The 23,138-nt window shown below is 37.5% G+C and overlaps 1 long non-coding RNA gene across 1 annotated transcript in view; it reads left to right on the top strand.

Annotated features, from left to right (window-relative positions):
• The first annotated feature begins 16,498 nt into the window (after positions 1-16,498).
• LOC310724850 overlaps positions 16,499-23,138 on the top strand; it is a 37,062-nt gene continuing 30,422 nt past the window's right edge. The window contains exon 1 of the long non-coding RNA XR_014533182.1: positions 16,499-16,566. This is a non-coding gene — a long non-coding RNA (uncharacterized lncRNA). The remainder of the gene's footprint in view (positions 16,567-23,138) is intronic.

Below are 23,138 nucleotides of genomic sequence, written 5' to 3'. Positions count from 1 at the left end.
TTCGGTAAAAAAAATAAAAATTGCGAACTGATTTATTACCATAAAAAGGATAATAGTTTTAGGTTTTAGGGCTTTAAGCTTCCACAAACATCATACAATAGCCCTGGTTGAAATTGCGCTTGATCCCCCTGAGCTAGATGAAAGATCACCCTGGGTCAGGAAGAATCTCTGACAGCACCTTTTAGCTGATGTCTGTTACAGCTGACTTTCACCACCTTGTTATTTTAGGTCTCTTCTATTTGTGTTTTGGTTTCCATTGTGTTTATCCCTTCTACTAGATCAGTCTTACAGCAGTTTATTTCAGTCCTTTGGTAGAGTATAATTGCCATGTAGAAAGCCAAGACCTGCTCGCCATTAACCTAGACCTGGAACGAGTTTCAGCACTAAGTGAAGGGAGCGGGCAAATCCTTCTGGTTTTAAGTGATAACTTCAAAACTTGAACATTACTCATCGCTTCTGATCTCTGCCGCTTTCTTTTTTGAAGATACTTCTTTCCTTTTTGTCCTTCTTAACATTTTTTGTCCAGGATTTTATGGAAAGGCTATATACAAAGTACTTGCTCATGCCAGACTGATGCCCTGGAAAAACAGACATAAACTTTACTAAAGATAAACAGAAAGCATTTAAGACAGCAGAGTTGAGATACTAGTTTCAGGAAGTGTTCTGTTTCACTGTAAGTCTAGGGGCTTGAACAAGAACTATGACAAGTTATCCCATACAACATCTATTGATCAATAAGGAACAGGTACATATTACACGGAGTGGGATAGAGACGACATTACCAGATGCTGTGTTTTAAGCTAATAACCTAGCTTTGTGAAAAAAAATGAAATAAGTTATTGAATGCATCAGTCTGGAAGAAGCACCTAAAGTTTCTCTATTGCTCACAATCAATAATTGATAATCAAATCCCTTCATTCCATGGCAAAAATCTGGGAAAAAGTTGGTCAGTAAAACCCCTGATTTCACATTTATTCCTCAACGTGGCGGCCTGCTGCTCATTTCAGACCGGGATCATTCTGCAGCCCTTAGGTTTCACTGTATTTGACAGCGAATGACGCTGTAAATATCGTCTAAGTGGCAAATTAATTTCACAATTTGTCCGAATCCCTCTCAGCCAGTTATTTCCGCTAGGATTAAATGACTGGCTGCTCATGAAGGACTGTCTCCATCAAAGGTTTCCAAACAGCAATTTCAGAATACTAATCATTTCCAGGCCACGCCGGTGTCACCTGGACTTCGATATATTATTTTCGACAGTGAGCATCGCATCTGTTAATAGCTTTGAAGGATTTCATAGTGTTGCTGCATGAAGCGACGCGTTTTCCCTTTGGCTATCACACGTAGTTTTAGTGCTTGATGAGTGGTTTTCAGGTTTTGTGGGGATAATGATTTTTGTTAGTGCTGTTAAGGTTCAATACGGATGGCAATTACCTTTACATAATCAGGAAAGCGGTAATTATCTCTTTCACACCGTGTTTATATGGTGTGAGGAGATTAAGTGTCTGCCATAATGTTAGTATGTAGTCTATTATGGTTTTTCTCCAGATTGTAAATATTAGAATGTAATTTTTTTCATTAGAAATGGTTGGAAAAATGGTAAGAAATGGTTGAAAAGCATCAAATAACTACCGGGTATTTAAAATTAAGCACAACTTTTCATTTATTTAGCTTCAGCAAGTTTTTTTAATTCAGGTCCAGTTCATGGTAGAGCCAGGAAAACACCCTGGAGGGGATGCCATTCCATATGTGGACACTATGCTCACACACACACACACACACACACACACACACACACACACACACACACACACACACGCATAGCTAATCCACTTATCTCTGACCTGGCTAAAAAAAAATAAAAAATAAAAAAAATAAAAAAACACATGGTCCTGTCAGCTGTACTCATCATTTAGATAAATCTCATTCCCACTGAAACATGCTGCTCCACCCTCCAGTGTTTGATAGACAGGACGATATTGTTGGCAATGAAAATGCAAATGGGACTGCATAGTTGTTTAACTTTGCCCCGAGGTGCAGAGTGCTAAAGAGAAAGTGCAAACTAAAGCAAACGGAGTGATCGCAATTACTTTTTTTTTTTTTAAATGGCAGAATAATACAAGTGAAAGACATTGAAAATGAAACATCGAATCAACTTTGCATTTGTGTCTGGGTTTTGGCAGCTTTTTGTACTCTGCCTTGCACGGAAATGCTAATCCAAATACTTGTTTTGCCAGCGATTTGGACTTATGTTTCGAATTATGTGCACTCAAAGTGGAAATGGAAGTTTAAATACATTCGAATGCGCATTTAATAATCAGCATCTGAGACAGAAAACGGAGCTGAGAATAAAAATCAGTCAACAAGAGGCGAAGCGTAGAACAATTAGATTGTGGAGCTGGGGGTTACTCTGAGCTGCACATCACCAGAGGGGGCGAAAGTACACACATCCTTCACTTAAGTAGAAGTACAGATACTCATGTTTTAAAATATTCGCGTAAAAGTTGAAGTACTGACTATACTTTTTTACTCAAGTTAAAGAAGTTTGGGCTCTGACATACTTACGTGAAGAGTAGCCATTACTACTACCTGCTTTAGTGTTATGCTAGTAACTTGGACGCCACGTCATATTAATATCAGGGATTGTCAATCAATTAAAATGTGATTAATCGCACGATTGCCACGAGTTAACCCACGATTAATCGCAACTTAATCGCAGAAGTTTGGGCTCTGACATACTTACGTGAAGAGTAGCCATTACTACTACCTGCTTTAGTGTTATGCTAGTAACTTGGACGCCACGTCATATTAATATCAGGGATTGTCAATCGATAAATTTTTTTTAGTCACGATTAATCGCACGATTGCCACGATTTAACCCACGATTAATCGCAACTTAATCGCACATTTTTATCTGTTATAAATGGAATATTTTCGAATTTTTTAATACTCTAATCAACATGCGCATAGATGTTATAATTTATGTTTATTATTTGTGAAAGCAAACATAGAGCATGAAGGTATTTAAGAACATGCACTTTGTTATGGTATTGAAGTAATTTTTTTGGCTACTTTCCAGTTTCATTGAGTATAAAAGATATGAGCTTTTACTCTCTACTCAACTACATTTAACTTTTAGAATATGTATTTTTTTCTATTATATTTAAATTGACATGGAAATTAACAATTATATTTATATAATCATATTTATTTATGGCAGCTTTAATCTGCAGTCTCGTATTAATTCTCCATCGCCATTTTATTCATCCATTAAATACTAATATTTCTTCTACTTTGTGACATGATACTGTAATTTTATTTAAGAATTGAAGAGCCCATTTTGAAAGATTGCTTTACTACTGTCTTTTTTGTTGTTGTTGTGTATTTGACTGACTTTTTTCTTTCATTCTGGCCTGTTGATGAGGCTGTTGTGTTGATGGGTAATGCAGTGTTGAGGTGTACAATTATTTAGGAAATAAAACCTCACAAATCAACTGTTTTTGGCTTTTCACTAACACGTGTTTGGTAGTGCAACTTTGAGCCAATGTTCATTACGAGTCAAAGACTCCAGTACTGTTCAAATCAGACACTCTATGACTTTTACTCAAGTTTTATTGGAATTAGTGACTTTTAAATTGTTATGACGTAGGATTTACAGTAAGGTTTCTACACTTTAACGACAAGAGTTTGCGTTAAGCCTTTGACTGCGTTAAGCCTTTGACTGGGAATGTGCAGGTTTTTCTGATCATTTTCAAAAGGAAAGGAATCGGTGTCAGTTTTCCGTTCTTACCCTCTTGCCTTCATTTCTGTAAAGGCTGATAACTAACACACTTAACATACTGACCTGACGTGAAAGTCTTTAACAACGTTCATGCTGAGATTATGTTCAAATTCCACTTCCTGTTTACTCGGTATTCATTCCTCAACACGCCATCAAGGGGGTTAAAAGGTAGAATATTTGTTCTACATTCCAAAATATTGTGAAAGTGAGATTTCTCTACAGTTTACCGGCAGAAAAATTTGAGAAAAAACGTAAAAAAAAAATCGCGGCCTATTAAAAAGCATCTTTTATTAAAGCTGACGGTAAATGAGGTAAGTTGACAGATAAAAGTCTTGAATTATATATATATATGACTTCAGCGGGAAGGAATGCACGATTAATGAATCTACCCTCAGCTTTGATAAATCTTCCGCTGAACTGTTGTTTGAAGAGATCTGGAGGTAATATGGAAAAGTCAGCGCCAGTGCCACCCAAGGGCAAGAAACTGGCATACTCCATTTATTCTAGGAGTGTGCATCTCCCAGAGGCTTGTTACCCCTGCTAAACACATTGCTAAACTGGATATTTCTTTTTCCTTTCCACGATGATCTACCGTTTCTGCACATGATCAAAAACAAAGAAGGGCAGTGGGGCTGAGTGAGTGATGGCATTTGGCTTACCAATTGCTAGAGGTTATGTACACCACTGCAGGTGTGCCAGATAAGGCCAGGCGCCCTAGTGGCAGATGACAGTAGTCACTAACATAAACGAGCCTGACCTTGGCCCACACAATATAACTTTCTTTCGCCTTCTCCCATTAGGGGTCGCCACAGCGGACCATCGGCATGTTTGATTTGGCACATATTTTTAGGCTGGATGCCCTTCCTAACGCAACCCTCCCCATTTATCCGGCCTTGGGACCGGCACTAATGCTAGTGCAAGCCTAATGGCTGTGGTTGGTTCCCTGACCGGGGATCGAACTCAGGCCGCAGCGGTGAGAGCGCCGCATCCTAACCACTAGACCACCAGGGAACCTTGGCCCACACAAAATAAACCCAAAAAATTTATCTGAGAAAACAAATATCTCTCATTTTATCCTTAACGCACGCGATTCTACATTAATCTCATTGTGTTTGTGAAACAATCTAACAATTTAAATGATTTTTTAAATAATAACACAAACTAACTTTGTAGTAACTAATAATATTAATGCCAATTAGAATTAAAACGGGGGCCACTGTGAACGGGATAACCTAACATGTTTATTTACATCCATTAATTCAGAATTTAATATTCGGTACTTTGGATAAATAGCGCTATAAAAGCCGACAGATGGACACAAGTACAGGCTTTGACTTTTATTAAAAACCACTCAAGCAAACAAACCAGAAGGGCCAGGCAAGACTCACAGGGATAAACAGGCAATGTTTCAGGTGATCTGCAAACAAGCATGAGCTACGCATACCGGCTGGGAGAGCGAGTGCAATGCTGAAGCAAGACTTTTACTTTCAGTAATCCAGTGCAAGGTGATTAAAAATTATGTGACCTGTTCATGGGCTAAGTATAGCATGGGGAGTTTCATCTGTAAAACTGGGACCTGTCAATCATACTCCTGTTAAGAAAGTCCACTGTTGGAGCTGCCTGAGATTTTGGGTCGTGGGCAATTAGGGTGCCATGTACATAACTCTCTGATGAGGTAATATTGAAGAAGTCCACTGTGCCAATGTCTAAAGGTGGTGCCCTTGCTCTGGGAGATGCTTTGTCTTGTGGACAATGGGACTTGAACATTAGAAGACAAGGTACAGACAAGGGATTGTCTGATCCAAATTTTCTAGAATGATGAAATAGTAATTCTTATGTTTCCAAGGCAGTGGGCAAGGTCAGGTGGAGGACTAAGCCTGAGGGATTTAGAGAAGCAGACAATGCCCACTTAGTCGGTGGTCGGAGCTCAGGAGGAGGGCAAGTAAGTTATTAAATCTATCGTAAAGTGAGACCATAGACATTGGATGGCTGGTAGATGGATTAGTTTGCCTGCTGGGGGAATTTGGCTTGCGAGTTTGTATGCTAGACTTTGGATTTGTGCGAAAACTGAACACTGCCTGGAGTCCCATCAAGTCAAGTCAAGTCAAGTTTATTTGTATTGCGCTTTTCACAACAGACATTGTCTCAAAGCAGCTTTACACAAATCAACAGTTAAGGTGAATGGTGTGAATTTGTCCCTGATGAGCAGCCGTGGCGACTGTGGCAAGGAAATCCTTAGATGTTATGAGGAAGAAACCTTGAGAGGAACCAGACTCAAAAGGGGAACCTCATCCTCATTTGGGTGACATCAAGAGTTTGATCATAAATCTTTCAACAGTACAGAACACTGGAGAGTGAGAACTAACATGATTACTGAAGTATAAGATTATAAGTGATGTTCTTTCTGCAGTCTTATACAGTCTTTATGGTCAGTAGCTCCTAGTTTTATAAGCTCAGCATTTGTGATCATCACAGATCCAGCATCAGCTTCTCCATGCCAGAGCCTTTAAACACTCCAGGAGGTCCAATGTCAAACTCCACACATGTAGCGGTATCCAAATGGCACTGGTACGTCTCTAGATGGTTCGGGATGTTTGCGAGGGTAATACCAGTTTATACCAGTAATATAATCAGTAATACCAGTTTACTTGACATTCACCTGTTTGAGGGTCAGGAGATGTTTGGACATATTGTTAAAATCATACAAACATACTGTAGCATGATGTCCAGAGGTGGGAAGATACGATATACAAATACTTCATTACTGTACTTAAGTAGATTTTTCTGGCATCAATACTTCACTATTTATTTTTCGGACAATATTTAACTTTCACTTATTACATTTTTTATTTACCGTATTTTTTGTACTACAAGCCTTTTTCCCACGTTTTGAACCCCACGGCTTAAACAACGAAGCGGCTAATTTATGTATTTTTCCTGGGTGTTTCCCGGTTTCACAAACTTCAAGTATATCTGGAAATAATGTAAGAAAACAAAATGCTTAGGCTGCTTATGGAGAGAAGCAGGGATCCGAAAATTCCCTGAGTTCATCTCTTTTCATCGACTACTAATCAAGCCAAAAAGTCATGTGGAAATGCAGCTGCATTGATAGCGAAGGGAATGAGTTTGAAATACTCACAGGAGTATGCAGCGAGATTTAATTATATATTTTGCTATCTCTTAGCAGACCAAGTGGAAGACAATAGCGAGCTGGCAGACAGAGCGAAGGACATTGGTTTACAGAACACTGGCTCAAATGCTTTTGGAGAACAACTGAAGTGAATTGTTTGATCTCTGGGTTTCTTGGTGCGTGGTGACGAACTCCTATGAGATCGTATGTGCCAAACTGTGAAACCGAATCGACAGCTTGCATGATAATGTTATTTGAACAGGGTTTGGAAATTGGTATTCATCTACAATAATGTAGGAAAGCTAAACATCTATAACGTGGGTATATGAATTAAAAGCCAGCTTATGCCAACAGATGGAAAAAAATCTATTCTGCATTATTTTTATCTTCCTTTGTTAGCAAAGCAGTCTTGCTTGAATTATGATGTAATTCCACATATAATAATTGAAATAATCATTTGTCGCAATGATTCTCCTTTACTGGTCATATGGATAATGATGAAGCACAGCCAGGTTAGTCCAGGCAAATAGAAAAGGAATTTGAACCCATCCTCAACACTGTACCTGACTATGGAGATATACCTGACACTATACATGACTGTGACATCCTTACTGAAAGAAGCTCATGATCTGAGAATATTATTAATGCAGTGAAGGGTAGCCTGGTGTTTAAGTGTATATCAGCTGAGAACTTTTAAATTCTAGGGTTAGGGTTAGGGTTAGGGTTAGGTTTAGGTTTAAACTCACTTTTAAATGAGTTTAAATCCCACCACCACTAAACTTCCACTGCTGGGAACTTGAGCAAAGCACTTAACCCACAAGTGCTCAGCTGTATAAATAATATAATTGTAAGTCGTTCTGGATGAGGGCATCTGCCAAATCCTGTAAACGTGTCCATACACTGTAGGTCTAAATACGATTTACAGGCAGCCTTTAATTTAAACAAACATTATTGATCTGAATTAAAACTATGAAAATGATGCTGCAATAAATCATGGGATGTTCAGCAAGTTCTCATTGGCAAGTCACCAGTCAACACCTCCTTGGTTTTTGGAAATGATCAAGAACTTTCTTTTTGGTACTTGTTTGAACTGGTCCTCGTGTGCTTTAGTAATCATGACGTGTTGCATAGAAACGAAGACAAAAGAACACATCCTTTCACATACCTTTTCTGCTCGGATGAGGATGCAAACCCTGATATTAATAAACACAGGCATTAGGGAAATGAAAAATCATTATAAAATGGTTCCACCTTAAAGACTTAGGGTTTGGTACTGATCTTTAATTACTGTCCAAATCTGCAATGTTTGCAGTTCTGATTTCTACCCTAAAACATGAATATGACACATTAGTGTGTTATATAGGGTGTATTTCCAACTTGTAATAATTTTTTCTGGGATGATGGTGTGAATGAGTCTAATGATGAATTTCCAGATGTTCTTCAAGCTTTTGTAGTGCTGCAGTATGGGATATGAAACGAGCCGTTTTTAGCCTCCTGTGCATTAAATATCTAGTCTAGTAAATTATGCACTTGTTCGCCTTAACAATTTGATTTAATGTGAGCAACGGCAGGAAATGGAGCAGGAATGATGGACACCTTCTATTTTGTCAAACACAACAAAAAGAACCCTGAAAGCAGTGGGAAATTAAATGGCCCAACATATTACACTGTCAGCTGAAGCCTTTTTTCTGGGGTCATGCAGTAAGAGGGACCATATTTCCATCTGTAGCCACCTGTGAGAGGGACGTTCAAAACCCATTTGGGTCCGAGCAAGCCCCTGTGACAGGCATCATGACTGGGAGACTGGGAGAAAGAGCAGTAGTTACCTGGCTTCAGCAGGATCCCATCACTTGTTGTCCAGCTATAATAGAGCCAGGTGGAGACCAGTAATGGAAAATGTGTTTCACTATGTGTCATGCTCTACAGCGTAAAAAAAAAACAAAAGAGATTATCAATATCTCCGCCCATACCTTTCCTTCGGTCGTAAGGGCATTTCCATACGATCATTCCATTAGGTGGAAATTGTGTTGATATGGAACCTCAGATGATGAGAGCAGCCCTCTCTTGGGCTCTCATGGTGCAACATGACAGAGTCAATACCCCTCAGACTTGGTGACAGCACAACAGGCGTAATGGTCTCTATGGAAACCAGACTTTGTTCCAAAGAAAAAGAGAGCACCAGAAATTCGCTCATTTCCGACAATCAGTTTCCCACTTCCAATTACGTACAATGGAATTGTTTCAGATGCACAGACCTTCGGGGCTCTACTTAGCTATTGAAGCTGCACATTTGGACTAATGTCCCCTTTGTAATACATTGAAATACATAATGAAATCAAAGTGGCCTTCGCAATTCTTTTCGGGAAGCCAAATAGGTTTGGAGCTCATTGCTTTGGTTTGATCAGCCATGCTAGCTGTAATAGACAAATACAAATACGTCTTCCTTTCATTCATGATCATAATTATATGGTTTGGTTTAAGATGGATAGGGGAAAAAAAAACATGTTGATCTAAGGTTGATTTGCTTTTCATAAATAATCACAGCCTCTTTGTTTCTGGTCTTCAAAGTCTGTGGTCTTAAAAATTCAGTCAAATGCACTTCCTGTGTAAAATTAGAAATGTCTCGAACCTGCACTCCAATTGGGTGTCGGTTAAAATAAAAAAAACAACAACAATATTTACAATAAATGAAACGCAACAATAAAGTACAAATAGTGAAAGTTCACAGTGGGTGACTTTAGTGCGAAATTTGTATAATACTCATATATCTATAAAACAAGAAGTGCATTGTACAATTCAGTGCTGACCATTATGTCTTAGAAACAAGCCCTGAAAAATCTGTTCTCGTTAAACTCTAAACTAAACGAAATGGAAATTGTGTAACCGAAGTTCCCGGGTTGCATTCATTTGTGTTTTCATTTCAAAATGAACATAATCGTGTATGCAAATAAAATAATAAATAGAAAATTAATCTTTAAAAGAGGCGCAATTTTATATTTTAATTACCCAATTTTCTTTCCACACATCCTGTTCCCGGTTTTTATTATATCTTTACCGAAAACTGGAAAACGTTCCAGCATAAACAACTTAACCAGAGAATAGGATGTAACGTATCGTTCTTCTCGAGTTCAAATGTATTTTTCATATTCATGAAGATTAGATTTTTGGATTTCACATGGATAATAAAAACAAACAGAATAAATAAGCTCATGGTTGTGTTAAAACAAAAAAGAATTTATTCCCCATTTAGTGTGTCAAGATCAAAACAGCAAAGTCCTGTGTGTTGTTGCAGGCATTTCCTACTAAAACCCATAAATATCAGTTATTGGAGAGCAGCATTTCACCTTGCCTTTGGTCCGAAATTGCAAAGTTGTTTAATATGAAAGCTTTCCCAAATACAATACAGCAGTGACCAAAAAGAAAAAAAAACACGTGTTGTTTACAACATTTTGGAGGCAGCATGGCTTACGGCTTAACAGAGGGATATAATGGATGTCTGGAGAGCTCATGAACAATTCTCCTGAAATTACGCCCATCCCTTTCAGGGAGTTTTGTACTTGGCTTAAATGGAACAACAGTCAATCTCTCCTTGGCTGGATGGGCAATGTCTTAGGGACAAAGCGGCAAAGATCGCAATAAAAATGAGGATGAACAAACTGAAGACATCGTCTTTTATTGTTTCTCTGACCCAAGAGAGATGCGGGAGAATTATTACTTATCTTTGTTGACAAGTTGCGCAGGACAAAATGGCATCAAATATTGATTTTAACTGAGAACGTTAAAATAACCATGCACCACTAATGCCAAGATGTCAAATGCCAAATCCTGTGCTCTTTGCAAAATGAAAAAACGAGGGTCATAAATGATAATTCTCCTTTTTATGCTCAGAATGGGTCTTTAAACTAACAAAATAAATCCATGAACTAACATGTTACTACCAATTTGTTGAACTGAATTTCTATTGCTTATGATTAACATCGACGTTGTATTAATTTGAAATTCGGATACTTTTAACCCAGAAACTTCTCTGTACCTAATATAACACTAATTTCTTTTACTTCTTTCAGCTTCTTCCATCAGGGGGCGCCACAGTGGATCATCCGTCTCCATACCCCCCCTGTCCTCTACATCTGTCTCTTTCAAACCAACTACCTGCATGTCTTCCCTCACCACATCCATAAACCTCCTCCTTGGTCTTCCTCTTTTCCTCCTTCCTGGTGGCTCCATCCTCAGCATTTTTCTACTGATATACCCCATGTCCCTCCTCTGCAGATGTCCAAACCATCTCAATCTCGCTTCCCTCACTTTGTCTCCAAAACGTCCTACATGCGCTGTCCCTCTAATAAATTCATTTCTAATCCTGTCCATCGTCGTCACTCCCAGCGAAAACCTTAACATCTTCAGCTCTGCTACCTCCAGCTCCACCTCCTGTCTTTTACTCAATGCCACTGTCTCTAATCCATACAACATCTCAGGTCTCACCACAGTCCTATAAACTTTCCCTTGAGTGATCACAAATCACTCCTGCTATCACGCTTCTTTCCATTACTTTGTTGACCCCAGGTACCTAATACAACACTAACATAAAATATATCCAAATTATTATCATATCATATAGAAACATGTAAAATAACACACTTTATTTTTAAGATATTAATACTGAATATTTCTCTGTATGCTATCGGTTTTTCATCATCTTGCATCCTTTGCAGATTTATCTAACTCGATGGATGTAGCAGTCCTGAAGTCATCATCTCATCTGCAGTTGAAGCCTTAAGGCTTTCTTCTGGTGCCTTCTATACTAATATTATTCTTTGCAAATTACCAAAATCTATATAATTTATTTAGGAATTTCTGTACTGGCAAAAATGTGTCAAAAAAGTCAGCTTATCTTTACATACTAATACATTAATTAGCTCTAATTGACCAGATTGTAATCGCTTATGCTAATTATAACCTAAAAATGATACCCTAGCATGTCAGTTGCGTCAGTTCATTAGGCAGGCGGTTTTTAGACATTTCAGCCCAAGACTGAAATAAAAAAAAAAAAAGAAACGCAAACCCCTGGGAAACCCTGAACACACTGTACTTTGTCTTCATGTTTTATTCCAAGTTTTAGATTCATGGCTGTTGTAGTTGATCAATTTCAACTAGAGACCATTCTTTTATTTTTTTTATACCGTCTATTGGTGAAATGAGTAATCGCCCTTGCCTGATTACAATAATAAAATCAAGCAGATGCTACAGATGTGTTTACTGAAATTGACCCAATTAACACCACTTAACCACAGGTCTTCATTAAATACTGAATTCCTGAATTGGACCATCTATTATTACCTTCACATGGTGAAGCTTTTTGTTCGTTTTTCTGTAACCTGAAAGATTTTTTTTGTGTGTGTGTCGATTCACTTATTTTGTTTTAATAATAAAAATAAACCAATGAGGGAATTACAAGTGATATAATAGTGATATAATAAGTGCTTACAGGAAATTTATTACAAATCATTCATTTTGATAAAATTGCACTAATTAGCAACTCAATGCGACTTAATCATAATAAGCCACTTTAGGTTGTGCTGTTAAATGTCAATAATAAAAAATGTTCACAAAGCAGAACACGGTGAATACTTTAAACGTATCCTTTGGTTTCATGGATTTTTCCACGTGTGTGTGTGCAAACTTGCAGACTGCACATGTGAGAGCTTTGATCGTCCAGTTCTTTTCCTTATCGGCAGGCCTAATTGATATCTGATAAAGCACATGTGGCATGCTGGACATTAAACAGAAGTGGCCGGTTGTCATGGGAACAAAGAGAGGGCCAAAAAAGAAGAGAAAGAAGAAGAAAAGATCACATTAAGGATTATGAAATCACTCTTCTAATAGGAATATTAAGGCAATGCGTTTCAGCTGTGTCGTAACGTTTATTCTTTTGTATATACAAAAAAAAGGAATTTAAACCAATAAAATGTGACACCAAAAGCAAATTTTAAGATCATAAACTTATTTTAAATTAGCACTCACACTGTTTATGAGTATAAAACTCAGGCCTATGAAAAATGAAACAACAAATGACCTTTTTCCCAGACCAATGTCCGAGAAAAAGGACATAAATAAATAAAATGACATTATTGTGCACAGCTAGATTTATTTCAGGGTAGAAAAGTGACATGTTTCATCTGCCATCATGCAGAAAGGAGATATAAATCCTGTAAATCACTCAGACGCCCTCTCCAGCATGCAGTACAGACTTTTTTATGAACTCTAGCTAACATTAATATGGAGAAATAAACATTTTTAAATCGACAGGATTGTGTTTGGTAATCAGCCCATGCCTCATTTTTCATAGTCTGCTGATCAGCATTCAGAAACACTGCACCAAATGGCGCACATTGTGCCAAAACACTTCAACGAAGAAGGTTCTTTAGTTTGACCTTTATTAAGAATTTTCCAACCCTGGTCCTTAGGCACCTCTTCACAGGCACAAGGTTGGTCTTTTCCAAGAAAAAAAAATTTGGTGTCTCTAGGGGACTACGGGTGGGAAGAAGTATTGCATAATGTAGTCTATAGTCATGAGGAATAAAAAATTATTTCAGGGAAATGAAGTAATTCAGGAATTTTCCTTATTAAAAGGTGCATAATTATTATAGTGAAAAAAAAATCATTGTTGGTTGGTGCGGTATTTCATGGTTTATATTCTGTTTTAAATATAATTTATGTAGATATAAACTGTTGAATCCACAAATGGACACATTACCTACAGTACTTCATTTCTGTTGCAATCACAGGAAACAGGTTTGAGGTGATAATCATCAAGCTGAACATGTTCTAAAATGTCACATTACTACTAATATTGGTCCCAATTAATATACACTCTATGCTGTATTTAAAGTTTGTGGACACCTGACCATAAGATTTGTATGGGCCTTCATCCCATTCCAGATTGACACTCTTCTGGGAAGATGTTCCTCTAGTTTTTGGAGTGTGCCTGTGGGGCTTTTCAGCCACAAGAACATTAGTAACGTCACTTACTAATGTAGGTGAGGAGAGGAGAATACATTAATCCCCAATATTGGTATATTAGTATAGTATATTCGAATATATTAACATACATTATACATTTAACATACATTATAATGTATGTTAAACGGGACCCATATTGTTTTAATGTTTTGAAATTTTGTAGACCATACGATCTTGAACACCTCATTCGACATTTAGTCTGTATTTGCTGATATAATAACCTCTACTCTTATGGGAAGATGTTCCACTAAATTTTTTTAAGGTTTGTGGAGATTCATTCAGCCACAAAGGTGTTTATAAAGTCAGGTACTGGTGTAGGTGAAGGGGAGGAGGCCTGGGGTGTAGTCAGCATTCTAGTTCATTCCATAGGTGTGAAGGTCAGATGGTGTCCCAATACTTTTGTTGATGTAGTGTATTGGTATTGGAGTTATACCTAGATAGATAGATAGATAGATAGATAGATAGATAGATAGATAGATAGATAGATAGATAGATAGATAGAACATCATTGCCATTGCATATTACAGGTACACAGCAACAAAATGCAGTTTAGAATCAATCAAAAATAGTAGCAATTGTGCAATTTGACACGTGCAGATAAATATGTAAATATATGTACAGCATGTAATATATATGTAAATATATGTAAAGCATGTAATATATATATATGTAAATATATGTACAGCAAATAAACATAAAGGCTAAAGCAGTGAAAAAAAGTGTCCAGACACTGTTGAAAGGTACAACAAGAAAAAGGTTATAAGGTTATAGCAGTGAAAAATGTTCAAAAGCTGATAATCAAGTACACTAATGCATATGTATATGTATATGTAAAATATTAGGCAGGATGTAGTGTATATATGTTACACATACCTATAAATAAATTAGTGGATATTAATGTAAAGCACAATATGTGTAGAGAAGAAGGATATATTCAATATACACATTGTATGTACAAAAGTATGTACAGACGTTGTACACAGTTCAGTAGGGTGATGGTAGATGAAAAAAAAGGTGGTTCTGAACCTGCTGGTTCTGGTGCGTATGTTCCTTTAACTACTTCTTAATGGAATGAGGTTAAACAGCGTGTGACTGGAAAGTTGTGATGTTGTGAGCTCAGTGCAGACACCTGCTGTGGTGAAGGTGCTCAACGCCAGGTAGTTGGGTGTCAGTGATGCTTTGGGTGGTTTTGACCAGCATTTGCAGGGCTTTACAGCTTTACTTTACAGCGATAGAGTTTGTCAGGATGCTCTCCTAAGACTGCTCAAGAAGTACAGGTGCTGTTGTACTTTATTTATAACTTTTATGTGTATTTATTAATTTTTCATTTTAATTATTATTTTTTTCTTTGTAATTCCTTGTAAATGTGTCAAGTTGAGCGTGACCTTTTATTGAGTTTTGAGGGAGGAGTTACTACATGCAAATTAGCCAAAGGAGGAGTCATTATATGCAAATCAAATGTAGGCGGAGTCAATGCATGCAAATGAGCTGTTGGCGGTGTGCACACGCTTTCACGTTTCAGGTGTTTCTAAAACATTCGCGCGTGCATCCGAAGAAGAAGTATGAAAAGTTTTGGAGGTTCTATGAGAAGGTCTGGTCCAACATACCCTTTAAAATCATCTCTAATAAAACGAGGATCATGGTCCAGTGTCCTGCTTTGGCTCTAAAGACTTCATCTGACTGAGCTGAACACGGTGGAGCAACAGGAGCCAATTAATCAGACCCGAAATTAATCAGACCCTGATGGTGAGTCTCCTAGAAGCAAAATGTCCAGACTTAAGAAACGGATATTTTACTGTATTAACTCAACATCCTGCTTTCTTTTCACGCTTTTATTTTTCAGGTTTCTGTTTTAAAAAACCTAAAATGCACAACTGCAAACAAACAGGTGAAGTCAGGTTCTGATGTAGGTGAGGTGAGGAGGCCTGGGGGGGGGGTGCAGTCAGCATTCCAGTTTATTCCATAGATGTTCAATAGGGTTAAGGTCAGAGTGTGTCCCGATATTTTTGGGTAGGTTGAAATGGTTAAATACCATCCTGTAATGCCAAGTTATTGTTAAGAAAAAAAAAATAAAAAATCCTGGTTGTTCTTGACATCTAGCTACGAAAATACCATGCAGATACGGGACAAGAGCTTCAGTTAATGTTCTCATCAATCACCATAATGGGAAGCTATAACATTATCCATGACACTGTCTATAATACTGACTATGACATTTCTGCTTTGAGAATTTGAGCTTCTTTTTCTAGATGAATCAGTTATAAAAAGGGGTCGTTTGCTGGATAATTGCACGAATAAGCAGGTTTATGGTTTTTGCTATTAAACAGTGGGATATCTACAGATACAGATACAGTTTATGATCTAAAACAGAAGTTCATGCTCACCAAACCTTTTCAGAAAGTGCTCTTTGGGTTCACATGTCCATTTTCCTTGCAAATGATTGTTTAATTGTGTTTTTACTGGATATGTAGTTTTTAAGTGCATTGCTTGACCTGGTTATAAATCTTGTTAAAATGCTGTTTTTGATAGATTTTTCTGTTCTATTTTTTTTTTTAAGCAATAAGCAAATTTCTCCGGTTGGCTGTATGGGGAGGTGGTCGCTAAGTGCATTGGATTGTGGATCAGAAGTTGGTGAGTTCAAATCCTGGGCCCCTAAGCAAGGCCCTTAACTTCATAGTTGCTTCGTTGTACGGATGAGACAAATGTAATTTCCTCTGGATTAAGGTGTCTGCATGCAAATGCCATAAATGTATGGAAATACACTCCTTTTTCAGGAGTCTGGTCATTAAGGCTAAAATTTCTCCGATTGAAAAACAAATGAACGTAACACAGAGTATGAACACATTAATCTTGAATATTAAACATGGCATCTTAACGAGTAAACAAATAACAAGTGGCCATTCTACCTGTGTACTTTAGCACATAATAGCTACTGCCTTCTCTTGCAGTTGTTCCTGCTGAAACAGGAAGTTAAGTAAGAAAGGAAGAGTCAAGAATCGGAGCATTAAACTGAATTTGGATTGAGGCCAATTTTTCTTTAGAAATTCAAAAACATTTGCATATGTAAATGTAGCTATCAAACATCAATTTGTTGTACTAATGCCTGTATTTATCGATAACACACATGCCATGTTAATGCTAAATGAGTTCTTCAACTCCCTGAGGGTGGTGTCCTGTTATACTGTATGTTCACTTCATTATCAGAATCAGAAATAGATTTATTATTACCAACTATGTTTACACGCACAAAGGAATTTGACTTGGCGTCAGGAGCTTCCAGTGCAGGAGACTTTATCAGACTTTGTTTATTTGTTGCTGTGGATGAAAATGTAAGTAAGATCATTACTGATCACACCGCAGTGATCTCCAAACCAAGAAATGAACAGATGCAGTAGTTGTTATAATGTATTATAACTACCAGCATTTAACATGCATGCCTAGGTGTATGTATAATCAGTTTTATTTATGCATTAGTTTATGAAAAATAGATTTTGCCCCTGTATGAATATGTATAGTCCAAGTAAATATGCCGCATTCATAGTTATAATTTAGCGTTACGTTATTATAGGCTGTATTTTGCATTATTGATATCCCAACTCTCTTTTTGACTTCATTTTTCTTTTCTTTTCCATTCCTAACTGCTGTTGTTATAATTCTCTAGCAGAGGTAAATTGTCCTGAATGATCGTACGGTTGATTCTTCAGTTTGTGCATTTCTGCATACTGATAAAACAAATCAATACAGCGCACACAGGTCACTTCCTCCGAGATTACACACGTGTTGGCTTCCAGTGCAGATTTCACATTTCATCAATGACTTTTTCGCATTTCCCCTGAATTTATTAACACAACACCGGTTAGATTGTGTGTTTTGAAAATTCTGCTTGGAGCTACGAGGCGTTTCTCTTTTCCTCGACACGTTGGCAGTCTTGTTATATAGGTGTTTTGTCACTTGGTTTATTGGATTGATAAATGTCTAATCATAGCAAAAAACGTCGTAGTCTCACGGGTACCAAACAGAAGTTGTAAAAACAGAGTTACTTTATTCAGATTTCATGATGTGGTTGTGTTCTTGGTTTGGTTCCTTTACAGGTCAGAATAAAATATGACTTGCTGTGGAGTATTGAACATGAGGGACAAGTTGGTTAAATGCCATTAAGCAATGAGAGTCAGAGAGAGAATCATTTACAGTAAACATATCAAAAGAGTAGAAGCAGGAAAGTCTGATGTTTTTTTTTTTTTTTTTGCTGAACAGGTCACAGTGTAAGTAACTTGAACACCCCCCACCCCCCACCCCCGGCTCAGTTTCTAGTCCTTCAGTGGTGTCGTACAATGAATCAGTAAATACCATCATTATGATGCTACGCTTTTAGAAAAGATCAATATTACAGAGAAACGCAGTAGAACAGAGCGCTGCATCACATACAGAAATAATGAAGGCATTACTAAAGCAGGAAACGCAATGAACACAATTCAACACGTCTCCTTTCACTGTAGCCACAACTGCCCCACCCGCATGCATCATCTCCAGCGGAAACTTCGATATTAACCTCACAAAATGATTTTCCCAGTGCATTACGGTTTTCATGAGGATTTCAAATGAAGGCATTGTGTGTGTTTTTTCTGCAAATTCCACAGAAAAGAAAACGCAAAAAGTATAAACGGTGCGTGTTAAAGATTTTTCTGTTTTGAACTGTTTTGCGTGAACTTTTTTCACGATGTCCAGCTTCTCTTAAAAAGTCTGTCTTGTAAATGTCCCTATATGTCTGAAACCGAGTCAATATCGTCTCCTCTGGTAGCCGTTGTGGAATTAGAAAGCAGATAGTTATTCCACATGAATATGTTTGAGATGCTCATCCAGTCGAAAGATGTGGAAATGTCGACGTGTTTGGACGTCTTCTAGGCATTCGGAGAAAGCAAGTCGCAGTCTGTTTAGTTAAAGCAACAGTTTCGAGCAAAAGAGTTTCGGGCTGCAACTAAATACCTTGATATTATAAAATTCTGTTAATTGTATGGGGGGGGGGATTCAATGTTTTGCTTAATATTACTGTATAAAACCCTAATTCTGGGTGTTTCTGTATAAAAGTTTATTAAAAAATGCAAAAGCCAGATATTGCATTTAATCCCCCCCATCTAGCCCCCCCCCCACACAACACAGATACAAACACACACGAAAAAAATGAGTATGCAAAGTGGAGTAATTTGTGTAAATCAACATTTATATTGTATGATGCAGAAGGCAAGTTGAAATCATGCTTAAAAACAATCTATATAAAATAGAAAACATTTTCAACAAAATACCCTATTTTCAAATGGACATTCGGTGTAACCCAGATGAGGATGGGTTCCCTCTTGAGTCTGGTTCCTCTCAAGGTTTCTTCCTTATGCATCTCGGGGAGTTTTTCCTTGCCACAGTTACTCATCAGGGACAAACGAACTTACAAAGAACATATTTACGTTTAATCACCACATTATCTGTGTAAAGCTGCTTTGAGACAATGTTCATTGTTAAAAGCGCAATACAAATAAACATGAATTGAATTTTGTTCATTTGTGAAGTTATAATTAATGACATTTTGTATCATATTTTAAATGATATGTGCATAAATTAAATATACGAACATTGAAAACGAGCATTTGAACGCAGTAAATCCGCAGTAAATCACGCTTGAGAACGGATAAGTTGCCGTCGTAGTAGCTAAATGCTATCAAAATGTAACCGCTAGCTGCTGCTTTTAGATTGAGTGTTTGTTCGCACCGTGTTAATCGAATCCATCAGGATGTGGGGAGCGAGCCGATTGCAACCTGATGCTCACGTGTCTTAAAAAGGACACGTTCAGTGCGACTGTCCCAAAGTTAGCAAACAGTTTACACGATAGCGCTTTATGAAACGATACCATTTTTACATGACGAGGATTATAAAGTTTTTGCTGAAATCTAGATAAAAGTCTATTGGAAATAAATTAATACATATTAATAGGCAGAAATATATTTAAATCGAAGTCATTAATTCAAGCCAGAAGAAAAGGCTTTTGTTGGCCATGACGGCCCGTTACTGATATAATAATATACATAAAAACATACTGGTTCCTACAATCTAGGTGGAAGAGGTACCTTAGAACTTGAACGAAGAACTATGAATATGCCTATTTGTATCTGTTGCTGGAAAGCCGCTGTGGTGCGGTGACAGTAACACAATCGCAAGATTATTGCTTATTTTGTGACGTTATTAAAGATTGCTATCGATTTTTATTCTTCATGAACCTATAAGATATAAAGAAAACATTGAACGCTAATAAAACTAAATTGCTCATAAGTCATTCGACTCGGATCGAGAGGGAATGTGTATATTTTTAGAAGAATGCACACGTGCTTCAGAACCGCAATAAAGCTTTTTCTGTTGTCGAGCACAAAGATAGACAAGAGCATAATAGTACATGGCATTCGAAATGTTGTGTGGACTGCATGGGCGTGCAGTAATTGAAGGTTACCATGGAGAAACGGTGGCACGAATGTAAGCGATAGGGAGTTATTAATATCCAGCATCAGTCTTTGTTCTCATCAGACTTCACTCGAAGTTGGATGCGGTTGACGTTTTGCGCTTCAGACGTTACATTTCGAGAGTAGAGGGAAATGTGAACGTATGGAAATGTGAAAGTATTTTATTGGTTTGACAGATTCGTTTTAATGTGCATGTAGGCATGGATGTGAATTGCAGTAACTCCTGAATTTTATTATTAATATGATTATTATTATAAATATTATTCATTATTCAAATTTTTCACAATTTCACATTGAGGGGAGGAAAACTTGTGACCTAATGAATAGTATCCTGGTTTCATCTTGGTTTCATCTTGGTCCCAGATTTACAGGCTCATATGATGATGATGATAGCGATATGAAAATATAGTAAAAAAATCCATTTTCACGTGGCAGACAAGCGTAGCAGCGTACATGCGGTACAGTAGGTTGTAAAACGCTTCCAGGATGTAAACATCTCCCGCCTTGTGAGATGCCTTACTCTCGCTAGCGGTCAGTTCAGTTAGGTGTTAGCGTTGTATTTTTTTGCTGTGTTTATGGTGTTTCAAAGCTCAATTTTAGCCCCTGTTTCGCTCCTTTTTAGCAGCGTTGCCGGACACCAAAACAGAAAGCGTCTGACGCCGCAGTTTTATATATTTTATACAGTTTATTTACTACGGTTATAATTTCCTGGCCCCCACTGATGCCAATGGAAAGTTTGTCATATGCTTCCATTTTGATTTCATAACACTCGCAACCTTCACAACATGCAGCGTAATGTGATGTTAGCTATGAATCTTTTCACAGACAAATTTTGCTTCACTTTATACTTTTTATTCTATAATCTCTAAACTATTGCTATGTAGAATGTAATATAGTGATTGCAATGTGATGCCACCGGGGGAAGCAGCACTGTTTATAAAGCAAATGTGGGGGGGAAAAAAAAAGGTGTAATGTTGTTTCAAGTTCATGTCAATGTGACTGATTTATGAAAATTCATGAGTGAGAGTTGCACTTTGTTTCTCTCACCAACAGAACTTTAAATAAAAAAAAGGGGAGCGAAACCTAAAACACAGTTTCACTTAAAGTAACAGCAGGCGACTTCAGTCTGCACAAAGCAAGAGATGTCTTTTATAGAGGCACACACGTCGAAAACAAAAGCGACTGGAAGCCTCGGCTTAGCGGCTGAAATGTTAAAGGCTTTTATGACATTTCTTTTAAAATGCTTGATTTATTTTGACATCGCAGTAAAATATATTTCGACAAATCAGTTTTGCAAGGCTGTTAATTTTTTATGTTATTGACGAAGAAATCCTTGTCTGATGAAATTTGATGAAAATCCTTGATCTGATCTTATTGAATTTAAATCAGGGAATAATCTTTATCTGTTCTCATGTGCAAATTATTTGTTGAGTTATTCACATAAATGTCTTTTTTGCAGTCGTATTTGATATACATTAGAATATTACATGTGCTTTTGTACTTACCGTATTTTTCGGACTATAAGGCGCTACTTTTTTCCCACGTTTTGAACCCCGCGGCTTAAACAACGAAGCAGCTAATTTATGAATTTTTCCTGGGTTTTTCCCGGTTTCACAAACTACAAGCCAAAAAACTGAACCCCACCTCACCTGTGTTCTGAGCTGCACGGCATCGGGAGAATTTTTTTTAAACGCACGACGATGCCAAAAGATAAACTAGAAAAAGAGAAATAGTTGTGAAAGGAAGGAGGAAGACAGTGAACAATGACTTTCTTGGTAGGCTGCTGTTTAGATACAAGCCGTTGTAGCGCGTTGAGTCTGGGTGAAGGGAGAGCTCACTAACTCCATCTGCAGCAGAAATCATATAAACACAGACAGGTTTCCAAAACTCGTGCTTTTTTATTTTTCTTGTCAACAGCATTACGGGTTAGTCAAAGAAACTTGGAAATCAGCATCAGAAAATAATAAGGACATATTCCTCGGTCTTGCACACATGCAGTAATAGCGGAAAAATGCGTTTTCGTTAAAGCCTGTGTAAAGTTAATTAGTTTTAGTGTAGACACCTGCAGCTTATAGACAGGTGCGGCTTATTTATGTTTAAAATAAAAATTGTCAATTTCAGTGGCTTATACAGTGAGGAAAATAAGTATTTGAAAACCCTGCTATTTTGCAGGTTCTCCCACTTAGAAATCATGGAGGGGTCTAAAATTGTCATCCTAGGTGCATGTCCACTGTGAGAGACATAATCTAAAAAAAAAAAATCCAGAAATCACAATGTATGATTTTTTAACTATTTATTTGTATGATACAGCTGCAAATAAGTATTTGAACACCTGAGAAAGTCAATGTTAATATTTGGTACAATAGCTTTTGTTTACAATTACAGAGGTCAAACATTTCCTGTAGTTTTTCACCAGGTTTGCACACACTGCAGGAGGGATTTTGGCCCACTCCTCCACACAGATCTTCTCTAGATCAGTCAGGTTTCTGGCCTGTCGCTGAGAAACACGGAGTTTAAGCTCCCTCCAAAGATTCTCTATTGGGTTTAGGTCTGGAGACTGGCTAGGCCACTCCAGAACCTTGATATGCTTCTTACAGAGCCACTCCTTGGTTATCCTGTCTGTGTGCTTCGGGTCATTGTCATGTTGGAAGACCCAGCCTCGACCCATCTTCAATGCTCTAACTGAGGGAAGGAGGTTGTTCCCCAA

The sequence above is a fragment of the Silurus aristotelis genome (genome assembly GCF_946808225.1).
Source record: "Silurus aristotelis genome assembly, chromosome: 4".
Lineage (NCBI taxonomy): Eukaryota > Metazoa > Chordata > Actinopteri > Siluriformes > Siluridae > Silurus > Silurus aristotelis.
Note: the sequence above shows the minus strand (reverse complement) of the source record. Positions and strands in the feature narration are given on the sequence as shown.